General features: G+C 41.3%; 1 long non-coding RNA gene across 1 annotated transcript; it reads left to right on the top strand.

Moving 5' to 3' along the window:
• The first annotated feature begins 8,860 nt into the window (after positions 1 to 8,860).
• Positions 8,861 to 23,058, top strand: LOC138987520 (uncharacterized). The gene is made up of 3 exons (XR_011463881.1): positions 8,861 to 8,949; positions 17,966 to 18,021; positions 22,461 to 23,058. It is a non-coding gene; the product is annotated as an uncharacterized lncRNA (long non-coding RNA).
• Positions 23,059 to 23,620: the final 562 nt, after the last annotated feature.

The following is a 23,620-nucleotide window of genomic DNA, read 5'->3' as shown; positions in this document are numbered from 1 at the left end:
AGAATTTTAGAGAGATTCCACCTTGGGGGAAAGTGAACAAAAATTTCAGTTTCTGTGATAGTTGGGAAAGGAAAATATTTTGTGAGGAGAATAAGTCAAAATGTACCCACCCTCCCATCCCACCCCCTCCAGATGACATCATCTATGAGAGAATTCACTCCACAGATCTGGACCAGACACCACACCTTGGATTTCCACACCTCTGGAAAACTGAATAAAGGAAACGGAGCTTATATTATAACCCAAGTAACTGACTATATTCCAGGAAGCATTTTCTGTTTAAAGTTTGTTGGTTACTGTGTGCTATATTTTAACCAGTAATGTTATTGTTGAAGTTCTTGTGGTTAACCTTGAACTTCAGAGCTTCTACACAATTCCTTATGCATTGACATTTGTTTTTCGTGGTCTTGGTCAAGGCCTGTCCAGGCTTATTAAAGAAGGAGGTAGGATTCTTGTCCCTGGAGTACTCAGGGCTATTATTGTTTGCATTGATTTTCTTAAAGGAGCATTAGAAGGGCAGTAGGTGGTCACCAAGTGTCAACCTGAACTGTTAACATTTCTTTTCTGTAAAATTAAAACCCCAAACTAAAGGTGACATATCTTTAAACACTCACCAAATGCAAAATAGAATGAGAATTAAAAAAAAATCTTGCCATAGAAAGAGACTATTGTTCTCAATTCTACCTTGTCCAATTATTAATGGGAAACTTTATTAATGGGAAACTTAAAAATGTATTTTACAGTATAATATGCACTCTTCATTAAGAATTTTCTCTATATGCCTATTATTCTATCTAAAATCTGTTATGCTTGAGACTCACCTTCACGTTAAGGCACTACAAAGATATGAATGGGAGGGGTCACATGGAACCAATATCCATCAGCTCTTGGTACAACTATGTTAGGTTTGCTTGGAATAAGATTCTGAAGAAATGAGACATAGAATAGGTAAGTTCTGATGAGAGGGGAGTCAGAAGCATAGGAAGACAAACTATACAGGAAGACAGGTTATATGGTCTTCAAGGTGGGTTTAGCTGGCATCTAATGCCCAAGACCAGGTTATAACAAGAGTATTCCATAACAATAGAGGGAAATTACAATTAATCTTTGGTCACTTCACAATTGTGTGTTTGGCTGGGCATGGTTAAAACTTCTTTCCCAGGTAAAAGTAAAGGTCACAGTGGAAGTGTTCTTCACTCATCCTGAGCTTCACCTTCAAGCATCTCTCAAAGCATTGTCCACCTCCAGAAATTCTCCCTAACAAATAGGTGGTTGCTGAAAGCTTCTATTCTCTCCAAATAATTTCTTCAGGCTACTTTTCCTTGCACGTCTACTCAAGTGTAAGAGATAAGTCTTCATCTGTTTGCAGCTTTCCAACTTAATCAACATCAGGACATATTAGATAACCAGTGATGAATATGCTTCTCAAAGTGACACTTTTCAGAGATAGCATGCAGCCAAACCAGTTCTCCATGGAGCAGGCAGTTGTCCTCATGGTGATTGCAAGATGCCATTGAAATGACCCTGTTTTCAAATTCTCTCCTCGCCTTCCACATAGTGTCAAGTCCCAATTATTAGAGATTAATTCCCCTAGATTAAGGATGAGGTTTCTGGGAGTTCTCTTTAAATTAAATCCCTGTGGAAGGGACATGAAGTAAGATGGGGAAGAGGCTTTGCAACACAACCGAACTCATCAACCACCAGCAACTCAGCTCTGTAACAGGGCAAAGGCAGTGATAGATACAGAGTGTGTTGATGAACAAGGAAGGGAGGAGTCCGGAGCAGATGGTGGGAGAGAGCTCCATGGTGGGGGCTGAGTGAGCTGGGGCTTATATGGAATAGCCGGGAGTGAGGCACCTGGTCTGGTTTCTCACTAGCCTAGAAAACAGTCAATTGAAGAACAATTTCACTTTGTTCACAATTTGGCCTAGGCTTATTCCTGCCCATGCTAATTTAAATAAACTCAGACATCTACCAGACCAAGTACTATATTAGAGATTTTCATGAATTTTAATAACACTCAGTGGGCACTGTTCTAAGTGCTTTACACACGTTAACAATCTTGATTCTCAAACAGCCCTTTTGTGGTTGATACCATTAGCTTCCAATTTTACAGATGAGGAGATGGCAGCATAGGAAGTAACCCAAGGTCAAATTCACACAGATGGTAAGTGGTGGAGCTTGGAGTTGAACCCAGGCTATCTTTGGTGCAGTGGTTAAGAATCCACCTACCAAGTAGGAGATGCAAGAAATGCAGGTTTGATCCCTGAGTGGGAAGATCCCTAGGGGTAGGAAATGGCAACCCACTCCAGTATTCTTGCCTGGAAATATTCCACGGACAGAGGAACCTGGTGGGTTACAGCCCACGGGGTCACAAAGAGTCAGACATGACTTAGTGACTGAGCATTATCTAGCTCCACAGTCATGTTCCTAACAAACACCTGGTTCTATCTTTAATGCATGTTATTTCCTTTAGGCATGACACACGCTACTACTTATGGCAGTTCCTTCATTCAAAACCTGCTTATTGAAGTGGGTGCTAGCACATGGAGACCAGCTATCCTGGTTTGCCTGCAACCTAGACATTTCCTGAGATGCAGGACCTTTAATGCTGAAACTGAGACAGTTCCAAGCAACCTGGAATTATACATCACCCTAAGCTAGGAGTATGACGTAGAAAAAAATAAACATGGGGTCTGCCCTCAGAGCTTACAGTCTCATGACAAATAATTACACATGTGGTTGTAAATTTAGACGTGTCTGAAAGAAAAAAATGTTCTCTGAGCACAAGTAATGGAGGAATCATGCAAATAATGAAGATGGCGCCTATTGTTATAGAAGCAGAAAGTCTCCTCAAGTCTGTTATCTGTCTCTATCTCTGGGCCCAAGAAGAGAAAGACATGGGTTAATTTTTCCCATTGGAGTGATTTTTATTATTGGGCTTCCCTGTGGCTCACATGGTAAAGAATTTTTACAGGTAAAGAATTTTTACATTGTAAAGAAAATTTACAATGCAGGAGACTGGGTTCCATCCCTGGGTCAGGAAGATCTCCTGGAAAAGGGATTGGCTACCCACTCCAGTAATCTTGCCTGGGAAATCCCATGGACAGAGGAGCCTAGTGGGATACATACTGTCTACATTATAAAACCAGAGGAGAGCAACCAATAATCAAGAGTTATACTTATAATGTCTCATTTATCCCAAGGATACATTATTACATACTTTTTAAGCCTGATATGTTGCATTTTAAATAATTATTCACTGCACATGCATATTTTTTAATCCAGCTTTTGTTTTTATAATTTACAGCTACAGAGAGCCCCAGGCACTGTCTTTAAAGAGGATTAAAGTACTGCATCAAGAAGCCTCCATTTCTAATCAGCAAAATCCACTGTAGCCATGGAATTAAAATTAAATATCATTACATGTTTCCCAAGAAGTTAGGAGAATATGGACATTGAAAAAACAGAAGATTAAAAGCAGTGAGAATGTAACGTGTGTGTAGGAACTCCAGGGGCGAATCTCTTCTGCTTCCTATGATTGGAAACAGGGCTGTGGATCTTCCAGAGCCTGAAGACCTACAGGGGAAGGATAGCCACTCTGCCAGAACACAGTCCTCTATCAACTTGTTCATTTTCAGGACAGCACTGGTTAGGAAGATCTCCTGGAAAAGGGACTGGCTACCCACTCCAGTAATCTTGCCTGGGAAATCATGTGTTACTGAGAAAAACTAAACCAGGAGGCACCTTAACTGCAGTTAAAGTGAAATGGAGAACTAAAAAACAAAGTTGTGTGCTCATGTGTTAGTCTACTTGAGCCTCTATAACCACATACCACAGACTAGGTGGCTTAAACAACAAGACATTATTTCTCACTGTTCTGGAGACTGGAAGTCCAAGATCAAGGTGCCAGCAGGGTGGGTGTCTGGTGAGGCCCTCCCTTTGGGTTGTAGATGGCCATTCTTTGGTGCTTTCAAGTGAGGGGTGAGAGACAGAAAACAAGCTCTCTGCTGTCTTTTATAAAGGCACTAATCCCAACTGTGAGGACCCTACCCTTCTGACTTTATTCGAATTTAAGTTCCTTTCAAAGACTCTGACTCCAGATTGACATATGGGTTTGGGGGGAATACCATTCAGATCATACCAACTCATATTTTAGTTCAGAGGGACAACTAGGAGGAAAAATATTAGTTTCAGGAGATCAATAAAGAGGCATGAAGTCTTTTCAGCTGGTTTGAAGAACATGGAGTAAGCTCTCAGTTGAAGATATTCCTCACCTGGAGACGGTCCTGGCACAGAAACAGTGAAGTGTGGTAGGTGGGAGGCTGGATTCTGGAGTTGGTCCACCTTGGTTTTAGCTTCTGTGTTGCCACATACCAGCCAGATTAATGGGAATCACCTTGTCTCGGGTTAATGGCAATAACAATAGTATTTAACAGCTAGTGTTGCTGGATGATTAGATGGTCAATGGAAAGTAAGGGATACAGAGAGCCCTTATAGCAAACACAAGTGAGGGGGCACCTACAGGGAGTCTGGGAGACCTACGAACTAGGGATCTAACCAGCTATTGAGGCTGCACTCCACAGGATATAGGCTCTGTGTTCAGTCTGTTGAGACTGTGTTTTGAGCAATATACAAGAAGAAAATCTTGTTCATACTGATATATAGTTGAAAACAGAAGTACGTTGAGGTTTTTCAGATGATTGTGGATATTACAACAAAGCTTGACAAGTTGTACTTTCTGAAAGGTTATTTGCTATATGAAATATGAAACCACATTAATAAACTTTTCTACTCTATTACATTAAAATCCATTGCTCTGTCTTGCACTTTGAGTGGATCTTTTACACATGCATGATTTTATAACAGTGTGCATTGGTGTTTTGGAAAATATTGATTCATGGAGCTATATAGATCTTCCAAATATCTACACATTTAATTATATAATATAAAAATCATATTCATCAATATCACCACTGATCTTATGAAAAAGATCTTTAAGTCCTGGGACGTGTCAAGTTCAGGTCGTGAATTCTAGTTCTCTGAAATTTGAATTTTTGCCTGAGAGCACAAATGCTATTATTGGAAACGAACACTGTCATCATTTTCCTTGAAGTGATAGGCTCCTTCTGTTCATTTTTGACAAAATATCTGCCACGCCTGAGTAGGTTCTAGTTTATCAATTGTTGTGCCAACTCAAAATGGCGTTCCATGGAGAAAGCAGCAAGTTCAATCGCAACCCAAACATTTACACAGAGCTTTTCCTTGAGACAACATGGTACTTGCTCCTGGACGTGGCAGAAGGGCTTTTTGTGTGTACCTGGATCCACGGCCTTGGTTTGTACTATGGTGGCAGCAGTTTTATCCACTACTGCTTTTGCAAATTTCAACAGTGAAAAAGTGCTTAATGTTATTAGGAATCTAGTTTTGACCTTGCCGACTCTCTGAGAGAAACAGCGCCCTAGTGTCTTAATGCCAAGTCTCTTCATGTGGTGAAGTGCAGAATCCTGAAAATCCTTCTGCTCCAGTCTTAGCAGATGGGGAAAGTTGGGTTCTACAGGGACAGGGTCATAACAGGATCATCTTGAGGTCAGAGGCAAGATTGCAAAGAATTCAAGCTCATAAATGGCAAAAGGCAAAAATAGAAGTAGCAGGCAGCATGTGAATCATACATAAAACACAGAACAGAGAGATATTGACAAGTCCACTCAGTAAAGAGAGACATGGAAATATTGGCAGGAGGCAGAGAAAGATTATTATGAAGAAGTGAAGTGAAGTTGCTCAGTCGTGTCTGACTCTTTGCGACCCCATGGATGGTAGCCCACCAGGCTCCTCTGTCCATGGGTAGCAAATAGTATTACCAGAAATGTAATTTTGAGGGGATTCTTATCAAGTGATCAAGTTCATCAATTTTTGGCTTAAGATCTCAAAACACATTATCAACATGGCTCTTCCTGGTGGTGGTAGAGTAATTTTTGCTTCTTTTGGTTAATTAGGCATAAGTATCCTGAATTCAGTATAACCAACATGTTCCTTTCTTCATTGTCTGTAATAGAATGATAAAATGCCAAGAATGTCTTTGGTGAACTTTCTTGAGGAATAACCACATGCCTTTTGCTTGAGTACTGCCTGTGGTTGAACCTTTTCTCTTACTGAGTTCCCAAGAATGTTGTTGCCTAATGAAGGAAGACCTACTGCTTCCTAAGGAGTGGGTATGGATGGTCCTTATAATTTAAAACATTTTCAACAACAATCTCCTTTTGGCAGCTGACAAACACAAATGACATTCATTCTCTTTGTCTTTTGTCTTCCCTGGTGGCTTAAATGGTAAAGAATCTGCCTGTAGTGTGGGAGACCAGGGTTCAATCCTGGGTCAGAAAGATCCCCTGGAGAAGGAAATGGAAACCCACTCCAGTATTCTTGCCTGGAGTATTCTATGGACAAGAGGAGCCTGGCAGCCTACAGTCCATGGGGTCACAAAGAGTCGGACATGGCTGAGAGACTAACACTTTCACTAAGACTTTTCTCAACACCATTTCTCAATGTCTGGGTGTAGAAGCAGTACAGTCCTCTCAAACCTCTGTGTACTGGACTTGTCTACTCGATTGCTTAGTCATTGTGAACAAGATCTAACAGAATTAGAACTGCTTTTGAGAGTTGTTCGTACTTGAGTCCCGAGGCTGTCTTCATGACAATAAGATCTTTAAATGTGAAAGAGAAGGAAAGATGTTGACCTTTTGGCCTTAAGAATTTCTGCTGACTAGGTGGATAAAGGGTGTGTGGACACAGGGTAGCGAAGGAGAGGTTAGATGAACTGGGAGGTTGGGATTGACATATATACGCTACCATGGGTGAAATAGACAGTGGAAACCTGCTGTATAGCACAGGGAGCTCAGCTCTGTGTTCTGTGATGACCTAGATGGGTGGGATAGTGTGCAGGGAGACCTCAAAGGGAGGGGATATGTGTGTACAGATAGCTGATTCACTTCATTGTACAGCAGAAACTAACATAACATTGTAAAATAACTATACTCCAGTAAATTAAAAAAAAAAGAGGCTCTGTTGTCTCTAGGATAGAATTTTTATTTATCTTCTGCTTTATATGGTACATCAAGCATGATATTTGTTATATATTCTTCTGTTTTAATTTCCTTCTTGACTTTTTCTTTTTTTCACCATCTCTCCCCGAGATATCCCCCTTTCTTTTCCTTGAAGCGATGGCGCATGTGTAGCTAGGAAAGGGAATAAGGAATAGCTCAGTTTTGCTTGCTTTCCCCCTTTCTCTCTTATTCTCATACTATTTGCTGTCTACATAGCAAGTAATATAGTGAATCACTTATCACTGCTTGCCCTCCATGTATGTGTTCGTATTTATATTGATTAGTACAATAATTGTGATGCTTAGAGTCAGAGAGTCATTGTTTTTAGGACTAGAAGCAGCAGGACTAGAAGCAGCCTAGTGAAAGCTGCTCAGTCCTGTCTGACTCTTTGTGACTCCATGGACTATAGAGTCCATGGAATTCTCCAGGCCTGAATACTGGAGAGGGTAGTCTTTCCCTTCTCCAGGGGATCTTCCCAACCCAGGCTTCAAACCCAGCTTCCCGCATAGCAAGTGGACTCTGCCGGCTGAGCCACCAGGGAAGCCCAGAAGTAGCCTAGGAGATCCCCTAACCTAGACTTTCTTATTGTTACAGGAGAGGAAATTGAGGATGAGAGTGTCAAGTGGTTTATACAGTTCATAAAGTAAGTGGCAAACCCAGATGCCCTGAATACAGGAGTATGGCAATAATGTCTATTGTGTAACATCTATGTTTCAGGTGCTGTCTGGTTGCTATCTCATTCATCGTGGTAAACACCCTTTATAAATAATGAAATTTAGGCTCAAAATACTTGACATCTTCCCAGCCCCAAATTGAAAAACCCTATTCAGCCTGATTGCTCACTCCACACTTTATCTCCTATCTCTTAGCTGTTTTCCCTTGTCCCCCAACAAGACCAAGTAGTAACATGTCCCATCAGTTTATAAGCTTACACTGGTAAGAGACATGGTTAAAAATACTGTTTTAAAAGTAGCAGACCCTTGTTCCTTTAAGACTTAGAAAACCAATCTATGAACAATAAACTTTCTTGGAGACCTCATGCATGTCCCACAAGTTCATTAAAAACATCTCTTCAATACCACCCCATTGTAGAAAGAAGACTGTTAAGTATAAAATTTATGCATCGGTATTTTAATCAAGTCAGAAACCTCCTTCTTGGCTGCTCAACATGGGAGTTAAAAATCTGCATTTAAATTGTGGTTCTATAATATAAATCCCAAGCACCCAAGAGGCTCTTCCCCAGAGGGATGGTATACAGAGAGTACGAACTTCTTGCTTATCTTTGATTCAACTAGCTCTCAGAAAGTTCAGGGATGAGCCAGAAGGAGGAACAGCTTTAGGAAATAATAAGAAAATGCTTAGGGATTTGGTATAGAACTTCACTTAATGATAAGATTTTCCCACTCATTCATAAGGGCTGAATCTGCATAATCGGACATGAATTATGGTGTGGGACTGCTAATAGGCAATTTATTCAACACATGTAGGAAGGGTTATTGCTTTCTGTCAATAGTCACACTTATTTGTTTTGTGGTGACGTTGGGCAGCTGCTGGAGAAAGAGCATGGTCCCTTAAGAGGCGTGCACATGGGCTTCTCAAATGCTCAGACTTGGCTTAGGCTCTGAATGTAGGGACATCCAAAAGTAAAGGAAACCTCAGCTTAGGAATTGCTTTGGCCATAAAGAAAAACTGGGCGGGGGGCGGGGGGAGGTACAAATGTGTACAGAAAATTTTGTCACCCTGTAAACTTTTCTCCTGCTAGTGCTGAAGATGAAGCTCCAATACTTTGGCTACCTGATGTGAAGAATTGGCTCATTGGAAAAGACCCTGATGCTGGGAAAGACTGAAGGTAAAAGGAGAAGGAGGAAGCAGTGGATGAAATAGATAACATCGCTGACTCAAGTGGACATGAATTTGAGCAAACTCCAGGAGACAGTGAAGGACTGGGAGGCCGGGTGTGCTGCAGTCCATGGGGTCAGAAAGAGTCAGATACAACTGAGTGAGTGAACAACAACAGAACAAACTTTCTCCCAAAGTTTCTGCCTAGTCTCAAGCTTTTGCACGTGTATACAACCTACATATCATGATCAGGTTAGTTTCCCCAAAGCCAGTTCTTAAGGCATGTGATTAGCCTGCATAGATGTATACCGCCTGACTTCACATTGACCATGGAATCAAAACACAGGTCTCTGCCTGGCATTCGAAGCAGTCCTCCACAATCTGAGCCCCACAGCCTTTCCATTCTGACCTCCTCCTTCTCTGGGTTATGAATCCTCATCCAAAGCAAACAGCTCTTCTCAAGTGTTCCCTGTACTCTGGCTTCTGCCACTGCTCCCGCGGGCTCCCCTCCCTCTTCCTCTCCTTCTTCCCTCTGACTTTGCAGCTGCGCCGCCAGCGCCACCTGGAGCAGACTCTTGTAAAAATGAATCACTTAGTGGTGCTTGTGAAAGAAGTGAAACTTTGGGACTCAGTTCCTGGCCAGAAGTGTTATGAGCGTCAAAAGATCTATGTGGAAATGCTTTTAAACTGTGATAAAAGTATGGGTTTTGTTTGAGCTTTCTGAAGATGGAGGTAGTGGATCAGAAACAGATGAGAAAACCAGGTTGGACTGAGTCAGGGACGGGTCCAGTCAGTAGGAAGCTATGTGCCCTTCCCCGAGCTCCTATGAGTCCTACTTTTCAACGGGGACTTTCCAAGTCACTGGTAAATGTTGGAATAACTTCTGGGGCCACTCAGGTCACCCAGAAAGGGGGCAATTGGATAACTAATCAGACAGGATACGCTCATCTCCTTTTGTGTGCTCAGGTGCTCAGTTGTATCCAATTCTTTGTGACCCCATGGGACTATAGCCCACTAGGCTTCTCTGTCCATGGCATTTTCTTGGAATTAATCAAGGAATCGCAACCAGGTCAGACAAGAATACTGGAGTGGGTTGCCATTTCTTCCTCCAGGGGCCTTCCCGAACCAGGGATCAAACCCCTGGCATTTGCAGATGGATTCTATGCCACTGAGACTTCCCTGGTGGCTCAGATGGTAAAGCATCTGCCTGCAATGCAGGAGACCCGGGTTCGTCCCTGGGTCGGGAAGATCTCCTGGAGAAGGAAATGGCAACCCACTCCAGTATTCTTGCCTGGAAAATCCCATGGACGGAGGAGCCTGGTGGGCTACAGTCCAAGGGGTCGCAAAGAGTCGGACACAACTGAGCAACTTCACTTCACTTCACTTCACTTCTGTACCACTGAGCCACCTGGGAAGCCCACTGATTAACTCAGTTTCAGGTTAATTGCTGTTATCATATGGCTCCTGTTTCTCATCAACACCACCCTTTCCCAAACTCTGTTTTGTCTACTTCTGTGTGTTCCTTTTTAATGTTCCCCGGAGCTCCTATCACAGAACTGGCTTTCCTGCACTTACGCAGAAGACTCCAGGTTTTGCTTTGCAAATAAATTTATCTTGCTGCACAATTGTCTCTTTCAATCTAGATTTTGGTATTTATTATATCTGCTAGGGATAACAGGAGAAGGCAATGGCAACCCACTCCAGTACTCTTGCCTGGAGAATCCCAGGGATGGGGGAGCCTGGTGGGCTGCCGTCTATGGGGTCGCACAGAGTTGGACACGACTGAAGAGACTCAGCAGCAGCAGCAGCAGCAGCAAGGATAACAAGCAGCTCTCTGCCTTGTGGGTTAAGTTTCAGTCACAACTTTCCCTGCCCTTGCCATCATCTCCCACGGGAATGAAGTCCTTTGAAGCTGACCTGGTTGCGATTTCTTGATTAATTCCAGGCTGCGGCCCTGCCTGGCTGTAATTGCAGCATGCCAAAGCAAAAATCTTAATGATTTACACCAAAATCAGATGCTAGAAAATTGCTTTCGACGATGCTATTGAAGAAGATTTCTCAGGGGCTATGTTGGTGGTAAACATTACTTAAATGTAGCAGAGCTGTGTCATCTGGGTTTAGCAAAGTCAAAAAGTGACAAGTGGAGAAGTTGGCTGAACATGAAAGGCAGTAGGGTTATATTTTTATATAGTGTGGTTGTGTTTATATGTGTTGTGCTCACATTTTTTTAATGTACCCATTTCGATTAGGTTTTGCTTCACATAATATTAAAATTTGGTATGAAATTCTTGAGGGCTTCCCTGGTGGCTCAGTGGTAAAGAATCTACTTGCCAAGGCAGGAGACTCAGGTTCGATCCCTGGATGGGCAAGATCCCCTGAAGGAAGAAATGGCAACCCACTCCAGTATTCTTGCCTGGAAAATCCCATGGACAGAGGAGCCTGGTGGGCTACAGTCCATACGGTCACAAACTTAGTGACTAACAAACAGCCATGAGAGTCTTGAACTTTGTAGAAATTCTTTCTTTCTCTTGTAAAATCAGTAGTAGGTGGTGCAGGCCTGGTATGGGACCCTATGAAATCCTCAGGGACCAAGGCTTCTTTGAGCACTCACCAACCTTAGGCTGTGTGTTCCATCCTCATGGCCCTAAATGGCTGTTAAAGCTTCAGTTCACACAGACGAGCATTAGCTACGTCATGAAGAAGAGAAGTGTGGGCCCCTGTAGGATTTACAGAGCTGTGCTGGAAGTCCACAAGATGCTTCAGATAACACTCTGTGGGCCAAAACATAGCTCTATGGATACAGCTAACTTCTAGAAAGGATGGGAATGTAATCTCTTAGTGAGGCAGCAAGGCGGGAGGGGACCAGCTAACATCAAGGTTCTGATGTTAAGGAAGAGGGGGTTGATGGGTGTTGGGAAATAACAGCAACGTCTTTCATACCAATCACCATCATCCCTCAGTTTCAACTGACTTGTTTAGCCAACTTGTCTCCTCAACTCTTTTGCTTTTTCCCACATTTCCTCTGCTCCTGTGAAGTCTTCTCTGCTTGAAACACATGTCCTCTGTGGCCTCCAGCTAGTGACAATCACCTTTTCCATAAATCTTTCCCTGGGTGCTCCCCTAAAAGAAAGCTCTCCCCTCTTGGAATTCCTATAACACTTTTCTCTGCCACTTAAATAATACTTTTCATACCTTACTTTATAGGACAATAATTTGCATTCACATGTTTATATGTTTTATTAACATATATTCATTAAGTCTATGTACTAGATTCCAGAGAGCTGAGAGTCAGTTTTAGGCACGTGAGTAATAACATGACTTTGCTTTAATCATATTTACTCATCCAACAAAAATTTATTAAACAACTGCCATGTGCCAGGATACTGTAATGGGCAAGCGTGACATGTCTCTTAGGGGAGATAGACTAATATGTAATTATGATGTAGTGTAGTAAGGGCTTAGTAGGGAACTTGCTACAGAAACAAATGAATTTTATCCCTTGCTTTACTTATTTTACAGTTCTAAATTGAGAAATGTATAAGAACAGTTAGTCTTATTTGTCTTACTTACTAGAACACATAAACACATTTTTAGAAAACCACAGCAATGAGCTATGAGTATCTTGAAGTAATATGATATCCATATTCATAAGAATATCGTCTGCAACAAGTAAATAGTACAAAATGCTTAGTGAAGATGGGGAATATGAGCTCCAGCTGTCCTCCTCTCTCCTGCCTTCTCCCCTTTCCCTCTTATCCTCTTTCTCTTCTAATTTTTTTCTTTTCCCTTGCTCTCCCAAAGGATGTGGGACAACTTATAAAAATATAGGGCATGTAACAAGATAAAAATACAATTAAATATAAGAGTCAAGCAAGCCAACTGGTATGCCCTGTGCTTCCAGACTCAGTTTTCTTTATTTCTGATATGACAGGCACTGTGACACCACGAAAAGCACACTCAGCCTTGGAATCTGGAATTTTGGGTTCAAGTTCTATCCCTATGACATACCAACCCTACAATTATAAAAATCCCATTTAACTTTTTTAAGTCTCTTTTTTTTAATGGAGATAAAATTACCTTCCCATCTCATAAGATTGTGAGGATTCTGTCATCTAAACTATGAAAATAATTTGTGGTCTGTCAAGTGCTCTGTATATATACTTATTTTTAAGGAGATCCCTTTTCGTCAACCCACTGACAATCTCTAGTTGATTAAAAAGCTGTAGGCATTTTTGAGTTTTCTGGCTTATCACTTCACAACATCAGTGGTGAGGTACCAGGACTGTAGTAGGCATACCTGAGGCCATCAGATGAGCTTCAGGGCCAGAAATCCTAAAGACTGAGGCAGACTGCTACTGATTACTCCCAACTTAAAACTCCTCCTTCTCTAAGAAAAGCAAGAGCGAATCTGTGTCCATACCACTGTGTTCTGTGGAAGGATGGATGATAACTCAACAGGATCTAACAGATTCTTACAGCAGGATACAGTCTCAGGCCATTAAGAGCATTGAGCTGAGAATCTGGGCTTCTCTGGTGGCTCAGATGGTAAAGAATCCGCTTGCAAGGCGGGAGACCTGAGCTCTATCCCTGGGTTGGGAAGATCCCCTGGAGGAAGGCATGGCAACCCGCTCTAGTATTCTTGCCTGGAGAATCCCTAGGACAAAGGAGCCTGGTGGGTTACAGTCCATGGGGTTGCAAAGAGTTGGACATGAATGAGAGACTTTAATACATACAATGTTGAGGGTCATTCCTTAACAAGGGTTTCTCAAAAGGACATATCTATTCAGAACCATTTTTGGTGTAAACATTGGTTCAGTTCAGTTCAGTCGCTCAGTCGTGTCCGACTCTTTGAGACCCCATGAATCACAACACGCCAGGCCTCCCTGTCCATCACCAACTCCCGGAGTTCACTCAGACTCACGTCCATCGAGTCAGTGATGCCATCCAGCCATCTCATCCTCTGTTGTCCCCTTCTCCTCCTGCTCCCAATCCCTCCCAGCATCAGAGTCTTTTCCAATGAGTCAACTCTTCACATGAGGTGGCCAAAGTACTGGAGTTTCAGCTTTAGCATCATTCCTTCCAAAGAAATCCCAGGGCTGATCTCCTTCAGAATGGACTGGTTGGATTTCCTTGCAGTCCAAGGGACTCTCAAGAGTCTTCTCCAACACCACAGTTCAAAAGCATCAATTCTTTGGTGCTCAGCCTTCTTCACAGTCCAACTCTCACATCCATGCATGACCACAGGGGCACACCTATTTCCAATGGTTGGGAAATCCAAAATCTATTAATGTGTTTTTCACCTTTTAAAAAATCTGTATGTGTGCTTGCCATTAGTAGGTTCTGGAAATGATGGGAGGGAAAGAAAGATATCCCTGTTTATGGATAGTTTTGCTAAGTTCAGTATTTTGCCACCTTAGGAAGGTATAGGTTGACCAAGTGCCGGGGTTGAAAAGGAGCTAGAAGTAGATACTTGACGGCTGTTTCCCTCATTCCCCGCTACATAGAGGAGAATTTTGGGTCAATTATAATGCAATTTGCAAAATGGAGATAAAGCCAAGTACAACTATTTGTTTAACCTTGAGGATGGTGTTTGATAACTGGGGGGAGGTGTCATCTCGTATCCTCATATAAACACTGCTGCTGCTGCTGCTAAGTCGTATCAGTCGTGTCCGACTCTGTGCGACCCCATAGACGGCAGCCCAACAGGCTCTGCCATCCCTGGGATTCTCTAGGCAAGAACATTGGAGTGGGTTGCCATTTCCTTCTCCAATGCATGAAAGTGAAAAGTGAAAGTGAAGTCGCTCAGTCGTGTCCAACTTTTAGCGACCCCATGGGCTGTAGCCCACCAGGCTCCTCCGTCCATGGGATTCTCCAGGCAAGAGTACTGGAGTGGGGTGCCATTGCCTTCTCCCATATAAACACTGGTGGGAAGTAACTCTCAAATTAAACTTCAGGAAAGGGAGGCAGGTGGGGATAGAGCAGAAAGATTTGAGAGCATTCCACGTGGAACCAGCCCCAGGAGGGATTTGGGGAAAGCTAATCTTGACTACCTGCCTACTTCCTCACCCTCTATACTCGATGCTCCCCTGATGCTATCTGGCTACCCTGTCCTTCCCTCTCCTCCCCCTTCCCCATCTTGAATGACCTCCTTTTCAACATTTAGAACCATCCCCATAAAGTCCCATTTCTACTGTGCCTTATTTCAGGTTGGTTTTGGGAAGGAATAAAGTAACCTGATGAAATTAACTTGAGGTCACCTTTTATTTAATCTAATAATCTATGCAGGATATTAAGAACTTCTCCCCTTTCCATCGTAACAAACTCAAATGTAAGCTGAGACTGGATGCAGGGAAATACCTGATGTCTCTGTTGATGTATGCCCTTTATAAAATTTGTGGATTCTAAATATCAATTTGGCCTGACATTACTTCAAGGACTTCTCCCCCTCACCTTGGTTTATTTTATAAGTTGATTTGAAGTTATTATCATGGTTTTGACTTGTTGCAGGAGGTTCAATTTTATTGCTTGATGCAAAATGCCCTTCATTATCTAATAAGATGAAATTTATTTCATTTTCTCAATTAATTATTCCCCTTAAAATATAATTAGGAATGGATGGAAAGAGATCATTTTATAATGTTAAAGCTGGTTGGTTTCAAAATCTTACTTCTGCTTCACTCCAGAAAACAACTTCCCAGGATATCTGGACCACTGATTTAAGTCCTGTGATCTTCTTAGGGAATTGCTGCTTCCAGTGGACTCAGTCCCTGCATTTATGGAAAGGCTTTGGCTTCACGACCCTGAGCAAAGTTGTGTATAGAAAAGAAGTTGATAAGTTTTCTGCTCAGTTAGAACCCTAGAGACTTTTATTATTTGATATCTATCAAGATATTTTCTTGAAAATACCTTGACTTTAGTCACTTTTTGTTCTGGAGGAAGTCATTGATTATTAATATAGAGGATTCAACCTTACTGATTTATGTCTCCTTAAATTTGTGTTCTCAGATTCTGTGTTGACAAACTAGACTTGGAAGTTGTGCTTTGCCGCTAATTGAACATTTTAGCAGATTTAAAAATTAATGAGCCAAAGCCTCTTCTTCTGGAATTTATTTGAAAGGAGTCATGTCCATTGAACAAGAACTTGTTTTCCTCCCCTGCATTTCCACCCTAAGGAAACCATATAATTCATTGAGTGTTTATAATGATAACTGGCTGAGTGGTAAAAATGAGGTGTGGATCTGAGTGATGCCACCCATCTGGTTGTCTATTTTATTAAAAAAACATCTGTTATTTATTGAAAAAGGGATTTTACTAATGAGCTCACTTGATCATATCTCAGGGACAGGTCAGAATTAAAGGAGGTTAATCAACTTACAAAGACTTTCTGACCATTATTTACATTTGTTTGTGTTTTAGGATCCTCAGGGAGCCTTAGGGTACAACATTCAGGAGGCTTTGTAGCTGTCATTAAAAGCTGACTATTCAGGAAGTGGCTTACATAAATGTTTTCTTTTCCTGAATCTGGCCCTATAAGTGGTAAATGATTTATTTTTTCAGTCTGTTTATGAGGAATCTGTTGCTTTTATGCCAGGGTTAAGTGAAAGAGAAGAGAGAAATGGGTACAGCTTTTCCTTTTGTGTACATCTGTAGAACTTATTGTTAGCAATGGACAATGCTCTTGGGAATGTTTTTCCAGGACTGACTTTGGGTTATACCTAAATTCTTTCTCTTGGTCTTTTGATGATTAATAGCCCACAGTCAGTGAGATAGATAGCTAAGATTAGAGTTCAGCATCTCTTCCTGGAACAGAGAGAAGGTATATCAGGCTATTATTCGTAACCTCAATATTACCATGCCAAAGAAACAGCTTATGTATCCATTGACAGGGTTATTTCCAAACTAAAAACAAAACAAAACAAAAGAAGTATAGGTCCGTAATATACAACAACAACAACAACAAAAAACCTTTGAGAATATAAATTGAGGGGAGAGTGGTTTTCTCTAGGTCCCTGTGCAGGTCAGTTGCTAAACTTATTGGTGCTGGTGGTCCCATGACAGGCTGACCCTTAAATGGAAGGAAGGTAGGGCTGGAACTGCAGCAGGATAGGGTCAGAGGTCACGGCCACAGAGAATGTGCGGGACGACAGGCCAAACCTGACCTCTGGTCAAGGCCAAGGCACTGTGTGATGACTGCACCCTTTTTTGTGTCATAGGGATTGTAGACTTTGAATTTGAAGGAATCTTACAGATCAGAGTCTAATCCCCTCACTTTTCAGCTGAGGAATTAGAGATTCAGACATGTAAGTGACTTTCCCTAAGTCAGACATCTAGTTGTGGCAGAGCAGTGAACAGAAGAGAGGTCTCCACCACCCACCTTGCCAACCCCTTTCCCACTGATTTTCTTATCCCTGGATGCTGTCTTTGTGTGGCAGGTTGCTCATGGCTCTAGGGAAGACTATTCAGTTGATAACAAAGAGCTCCACCATTCAATAAATATCTGTTGAGTGTGGAGTGGCCTGCCAGGCCCTGCCCTAGGCACTGATGTCTTTAGAGTGACCTCTTCATGTTCTTCATTTTCCCCTGTGACTTTCCTTTCTTCTCTTTTGTCAGCACCTCTCTGAGACTCATTTTCACTGTTTATATTAGCTTCCTGTTAGTTCCAGAAGACCTTGGGGTTGGTGGTGCTGCTGACAGTTTCAGAGGAGGGGGTGTCTGATGTCTGTTGGAAGTGATCGCTCATAACTTTGTATTAACAACGTCTAGAAGGCCCTCTAAGGTTGGTTTTCTTAGGTCTTTTAGGAAATCAAAGGGACACAATAGATTTTCACAGAGGAAGGAGAACCAATAAATCTTGGTTGTATTTGGTTTCAAAAGCTGCCTAAGAATTTGCATGTAGATTTCTCAAGAAATTTGAAACAGGCAGAGAGTTTGGAAGTGAGCTTGAAACAATATCTTTTGTATCATGAGAAGTAGATAGGTGATTATTTTCCCCTATAAAATAAATATGATGCTATTTCTTTTTCTAGGATTCTCATGGTATCCCAAGTGGAAGATTATCTTAACATTTTACAGGTAATTAGAGGTAAGTATTCTTCCTTTCTGTCTGCTCCAAAAGAAGGAAGTACCTTTACTACTTCTACTTAACAAGGAATATAAATATTGCATTGATACGATTATGAGAGAAATTTATTTCATGTAGAAATAAGTCACTTCTAAGACTCAGAGTTTGAAATTACATTTATTTTAACATTTGTCTGTCCTATATATGAGACAATTATCTACAATTCTCATCAACACAGGACTCATTTCACAGTCTATGAACACTCTGATTTATTTTTCATCTTCAGGAAATATTACAAGTATTAAAAAATTTGTTAATTCTGCAGCAACTTAGTCTTCATAGAAGAATGGCTAGGATGCAGGATTAATTGTTGTTGTATTGCTAGAAATTGCATTAACTGACACAGAATTTGGGGAATAGATTTGTGCAAGGAGAAATTATATCTTGGTCATCTAACCAATATCTTTTCATGGGGAATCATATACAGAAGGCTTCCCTGGTAGTTCGGATGGTAAAGAATCTGCCTGCAATGCAGGAGACCTAGGTTCAATCCCTGGGTTGGGAAGATCCCCTGGAGAAGGAAATGGCAACCCACTCCAGTATTCTTGCCTGTAGAATTTCACAGACAGAGGAGTCTGGAGGGCTACAGTCCGTGGGGTCACAAAGAGTTGTTCACAACTGACTGGCTAATGTACACGTGTACAGAAAGGGAAGCTTAGTGTGGCTCAGTGTAAATTTATTTTTTCTTACCTGACTTTCAAATGATTTTCAAATGAATCTTACCTGATTTTCAAATGAAGATTTTTATAGGTAATCTAGAATGAAGATTGTACCATGGAGAAAACTTCAGGTTTCCCCATAACTGTGCTCCTGTCTACCTAGTAAAATGTCAAACTTCTGTGTGGGCATGGGCATGTGGCAGACAGTATGTTGAGGTGAACTGGCCCCAACTTATGTGGCAATAATATCACTCAATTATATTTGGGGGCTGTTTCAGCTTCTGATCTGATATCTTTAAATATAATTTTGGAATCTAGTTATCAAGTGTTGCTAGGGGCAACCTAGACAAAAGATATACATCAACCTCAGGCACTGTGTGCCCGTTAAAGAAGTCTGTAGTCCGTGTGGAAAAGCAGTGGGAGTCGGGATGCGCTGCCATGGTACAGTTTTTTTCTTCACACGAGCAGAAACTTTTAGCCAGGAGAAAGCTAGAGGGAGAAAGAGATTCTGGACTCAAGAGAGGCTTACATAACTTTCCTTAGAATAGACCCTGAAGGAAAGGAGAGAAACAGACCTCTTAAAGGCAGTGCCACTCACCCTGGGATACAAATGCCCTCAGGTGTGAGTGACTGGTTCTGTGAAGTATATGAAGCTACAGGACATGGGGACATCTTCCTGGAAGTCAGTTAATGGAATAATTTTGGAAAAATCGTTTTTAAAATGCAATGCAATGCAATAAGTGATGAAATGGAAGTCATGATTTGCACCAGTATTTGAAGAAAAGACCTCAATGGAATTTTATGCCACCACAGACCATGGAGGTTCACCCAGCCTTGGTAGAAAGGTGTAGGAAGCACTGATGGGAGGAAAGTAAAAACTCCTCACCATTTGACCTCCATTTCCACAACCCCCCACCCTCTACCACGGGGAGTCACAAACAACTGGGATTTCCCAGATACTAACTTCTAAATTATAAGGTCGTGTGTCTTATGAACTAGTCCGTCTTGCAATATTCAACCATATATAGTGTTTGTGTATACTCTTCATAACTTGACCTGAATCTTTCTCTCTGGACCACTCCCCACCTCTCTTAGTCATTCACCTTGTTTTTTTAGCCAAACCACTCTATTCATCCTCAGGCCCTATTTCAAGTTGAGTTTCCAGGGAGCAGACTCTAGGAGGGAGAGTCTGCTTATGCAGGAAATTTATTAGGGGGAGCTGTTTGGGATTAATCAGCTTCCCTGGTGACTCAGACAGTAAAGAATCTGTGTCTAATGCAGGAGACCCAGGTTCAATCCCTGGGTTGGGAAGTTCCCCTGGAGAAGGAAATGGCTACGCATTCCAATATTCTTGCCTGGAGAATTCCATGGACAGGGAAGTCTGGTGGGCTACAATCCATGAGATTGCAAAGAGCTGGACATGACTGAACAACTAACACTTGGGATTTAATGACTGATGTAGACAAAGAAGCAGGATTGCGCAGAGGGAGAAGCTAGACTTAGATACAGCCTCAATAGAAAACATCAACTGTCCCCCAGGGGAACTCTGTAACTGGGAAGACCCCTCAGAACTCTCCCATGTTGAGGCAAGGAGACTGGCCTTTATCCTTCTGTGAAGAACAGTTATGGGATTCTGGCTGCCTGGACATAAGGATGCTAGATTTAGCAAATAAAAATACACAATGCTCAGTTACATTTGAATTTCAGATCAACAATGATTAGTTTTTTAGTCCAAGTGTATCCCATATAATACTTGGGACATGCCTTTATGAAAAACTATTTGCTGTTGACCTGACATTCAAATTTAACAGGGTGTCCTGTATTTTATCTGGCAACCCTACCTGGGGAGGGAGCACGGTCATTTAGAAAAGAAAAGAACATTTAGAAAAGGAAAGAATCTGGAGAGGCCTCTGGAAGAGGGTGGTATTTGAGCAGGGCCTTATGGGCAGGCTGGATTTGGACACGCAGAGATGGACAGCCCAGGAGAGCACAGCAGGGGTGCCCAGGGGTCTCCGTGCACTTGGGCCAGGCACCCATTGCCTCAGCGGATTCCCAAAGAGGCTGACAGCTGAGGCAGGACTGTGGGCAGCACTTCCAGGAGTTGGGGTCATAAATCCTTCAGTCCTCAAGGGGCACCTGGAGGCGCACCTCAGCATCTGCGATAGACACACACCTCCCACTGGGCATCACTGGGAATTAGCTGTCACTGGGAGTCAGGTTGGTGTGCATGGGCTTTTATGAATCAAACAATATTTGGCAGGAGTAAAAGAGAGGTGTTATGGTTCCTCTCGTTCACTTAAAAAAAAAAGAAAAGGACCTGTTCACGTTGAACTCAGTGAGCCATCTCTCCATCTCTAAGCCCTGAGAGCAAGAAAAAGGTTCTCCTGGATGCTTGATATACGGTTTTATTATCGACAACCAGGACTGACTTGAACTGACAACTGATTCTGTTATATAACAGTTTCAGGAAGAATCACTATAGAACATTGTTTATGTAATTAATGTTCTCAAGTATGTAAACATCTCTCCATATTTAAATTCCTTATGGAAAACAGCCCTATCTAGCAAGCTAACTTACTTGCTTAATTAAGTGTATATTTCATGATTATAACATACTGAAAGATTATGTTACTTTCTGGGAGTTATACTAAGACGTCATGTGGCTCAGATGAACTTTTGGGTGTCCTACTTTAAATTTTTTCTAGGTGAAAATCTTTTAGGGCTATGAATCTATCCATTTGGCACCAACATCATATAAATGTCTTTATGTTAACATGGTAATCTAATCTCTTTCTGAAAAAAGCCTTGGTTCTGGCTGGGGTTTATCTCTTAGCCTGTCTTTGCAAGTATCAAAACTTACTTTCAGGAATACCTCATTTTTAGATTCCTTGCTCTAATTTCTAACTCAGCTTAGTTGAATCAAACCATACAGCTGTGCCATTTGCAGGAACACACAATAGCTGTTTACCAACTGCTTTCAGGAAATATAACCCCAACTTGTAGTTTCATCATACTTACATTCTTATTTAAGAAGGATTGTCTAAAAACATGCAGTTTATTGATTCCTTTAGATGTTTTGAAATTCATATCTTGACTCCTGAAAGCTACATTCTTATGCCACATTATCTGACTTTCATAAAATCGCTTTTACAAAATTATGTTTTAATTTTATCCTCTGTTCACCTTGAAGAATATAATGCAAAAGAGTTCTGTGAATCCTGCTAATGAGAATGACATGTTGATAGTAATAATGATATTACTCACTAATAATTATATGATGATAATTCATGAATTCACTCATTCAATAAATATATATTGAACAACTTCTATGTGTTAGAAATTCTTTTGAACCCTGGGAATGTGGATGAATGAGATAGACCAAAATGTCTGCCTTCATTGAATTTATATTTAAGTTAATGGAGCGGGGAGAGAGATTTTAAAAAAGATAAAGCCTCATTGATGATAGTGCTACAGGAACAAAAGGAGCTAGGAACGGGGATGGGGAATTGTGATTTTAAGTACGTGGTCACGGAAGAGCTCTTCAGTGACGCCTGGTACGACCCACATATTTCCCTGTGTATTTTACATCCGGTTGTTGTTCCTTATTTAACCTTGAGAAGATGTTGTTCATTATATTACAGTGCCCTCTTTATGAAGGCCCATGGGAGAACTTTCCCTTTGGCGGTACAATTTGCAATAGTTGGGTTTCTCCTGAGTAACTGGTTTCTTTTTATCTTTCAGGCACGAAGACTCATGTAACAGATCATGTTTACCTTCTTGTTTAGACTACAAGGGAACTTGAAACTTTGGCATGAACTAGGAGTTCTGACCTTACTCTTGGCTTCATCTTACCTTTTCTGCCTCATTTTAGCCTTTGTCCCAATTGACTCACCTACTTATTTTAAATTTCATTCTATGTTATATTTTTTTTTTGGTAAGCTTCCTTAAATATTTTTTTAAACAAAATAAGACATGAATAAAAATAAGACCCCCAGAACTGATGTGCACACATATATAAGCATACATAAATAAACAAATCATGTGAAGGTATCATATATATTCCTTATTTCAGTGTACCCTGAACTTGGAGTTCTTATTTGAAAAAGCATTTCATGCTTCATGGGACCCTGCTTATATAGATGCTCAATAAATATTTATGGAATTACAGTTTTAGTAGTGGTTATAATTTAAATGAGAAAGATACTCATGAATATCTTGAGAATTTTTCCATTTGAATATAAGACAAGTAGAATTTTTCTGGCTTAGTTTTGAAAATAATGATGTTTAAAATATCTAACCCTTTAGCATGAATGTGCTGCTACTGCTGCTAAGTTGCTTCAGTCGTGTCCGACTCTGTGCGACCCCAGAGACGGCAGCCCACCAGGCTCCCCCGTCCCTGGGATTCTCCAGGCAAGAACACTGGAGTGGGTTGCCATTTCCTTCTCCAATGAATGAAAGTGAAAAGTGAAAGTGAAGTCGCTCAGTCGCGTTGGACTCTTAGCGACCCCATGGACTGCAGCCTACCAGACTCCTCCATCCATGGGATTTTCCAGGCAAGAGTACTGGAGTGGGCTGCCATTGCCTTCTCTGGGGGGTTGCAAATCTAGAACACTGTCAATATATAATAATGACCCTTCTAAATCACTTCCTGAAAGTTTTAAATCAGCAGCTTCTATCCTGGGATGATGAAACCCTTTGAAACTATCACTTTCTCTCCAAGCAAATTCACTAGCACAAAAAATGTATTTGCAGTCTTAGCTGAGCCATGGACACCCTGAAGCCATCCATCAATCAACCCCAGGTTATGAATGCTTGTAAGTTATTTTTCTTTTTAAGTAATACTACATATTCTTAAAATTTTAATATCAAAAAGCATGAAAAAGCAGAAGAATTACCTTTAA

The sequence above is a fragment of the Bos mutus genome, chromosome 4, assembly GCF_027580195.1.
Source record: "Bos mutus isolate GX-2022 chromosome 4, NWIPB_WYAK_1.1, whole genome shotgun sequence".
Taxonomy (NCBI): domain Eukaryota; kingdom Metazoa; phylum Chordata; class Mammalia; order Artiodactyla; family Bovidae; genus Bos; species Bos mutus.
Note: the sequence above shows the minus strand (reverse complement) of the source record. Positions and strands in the feature narration are given on the sequence as shown.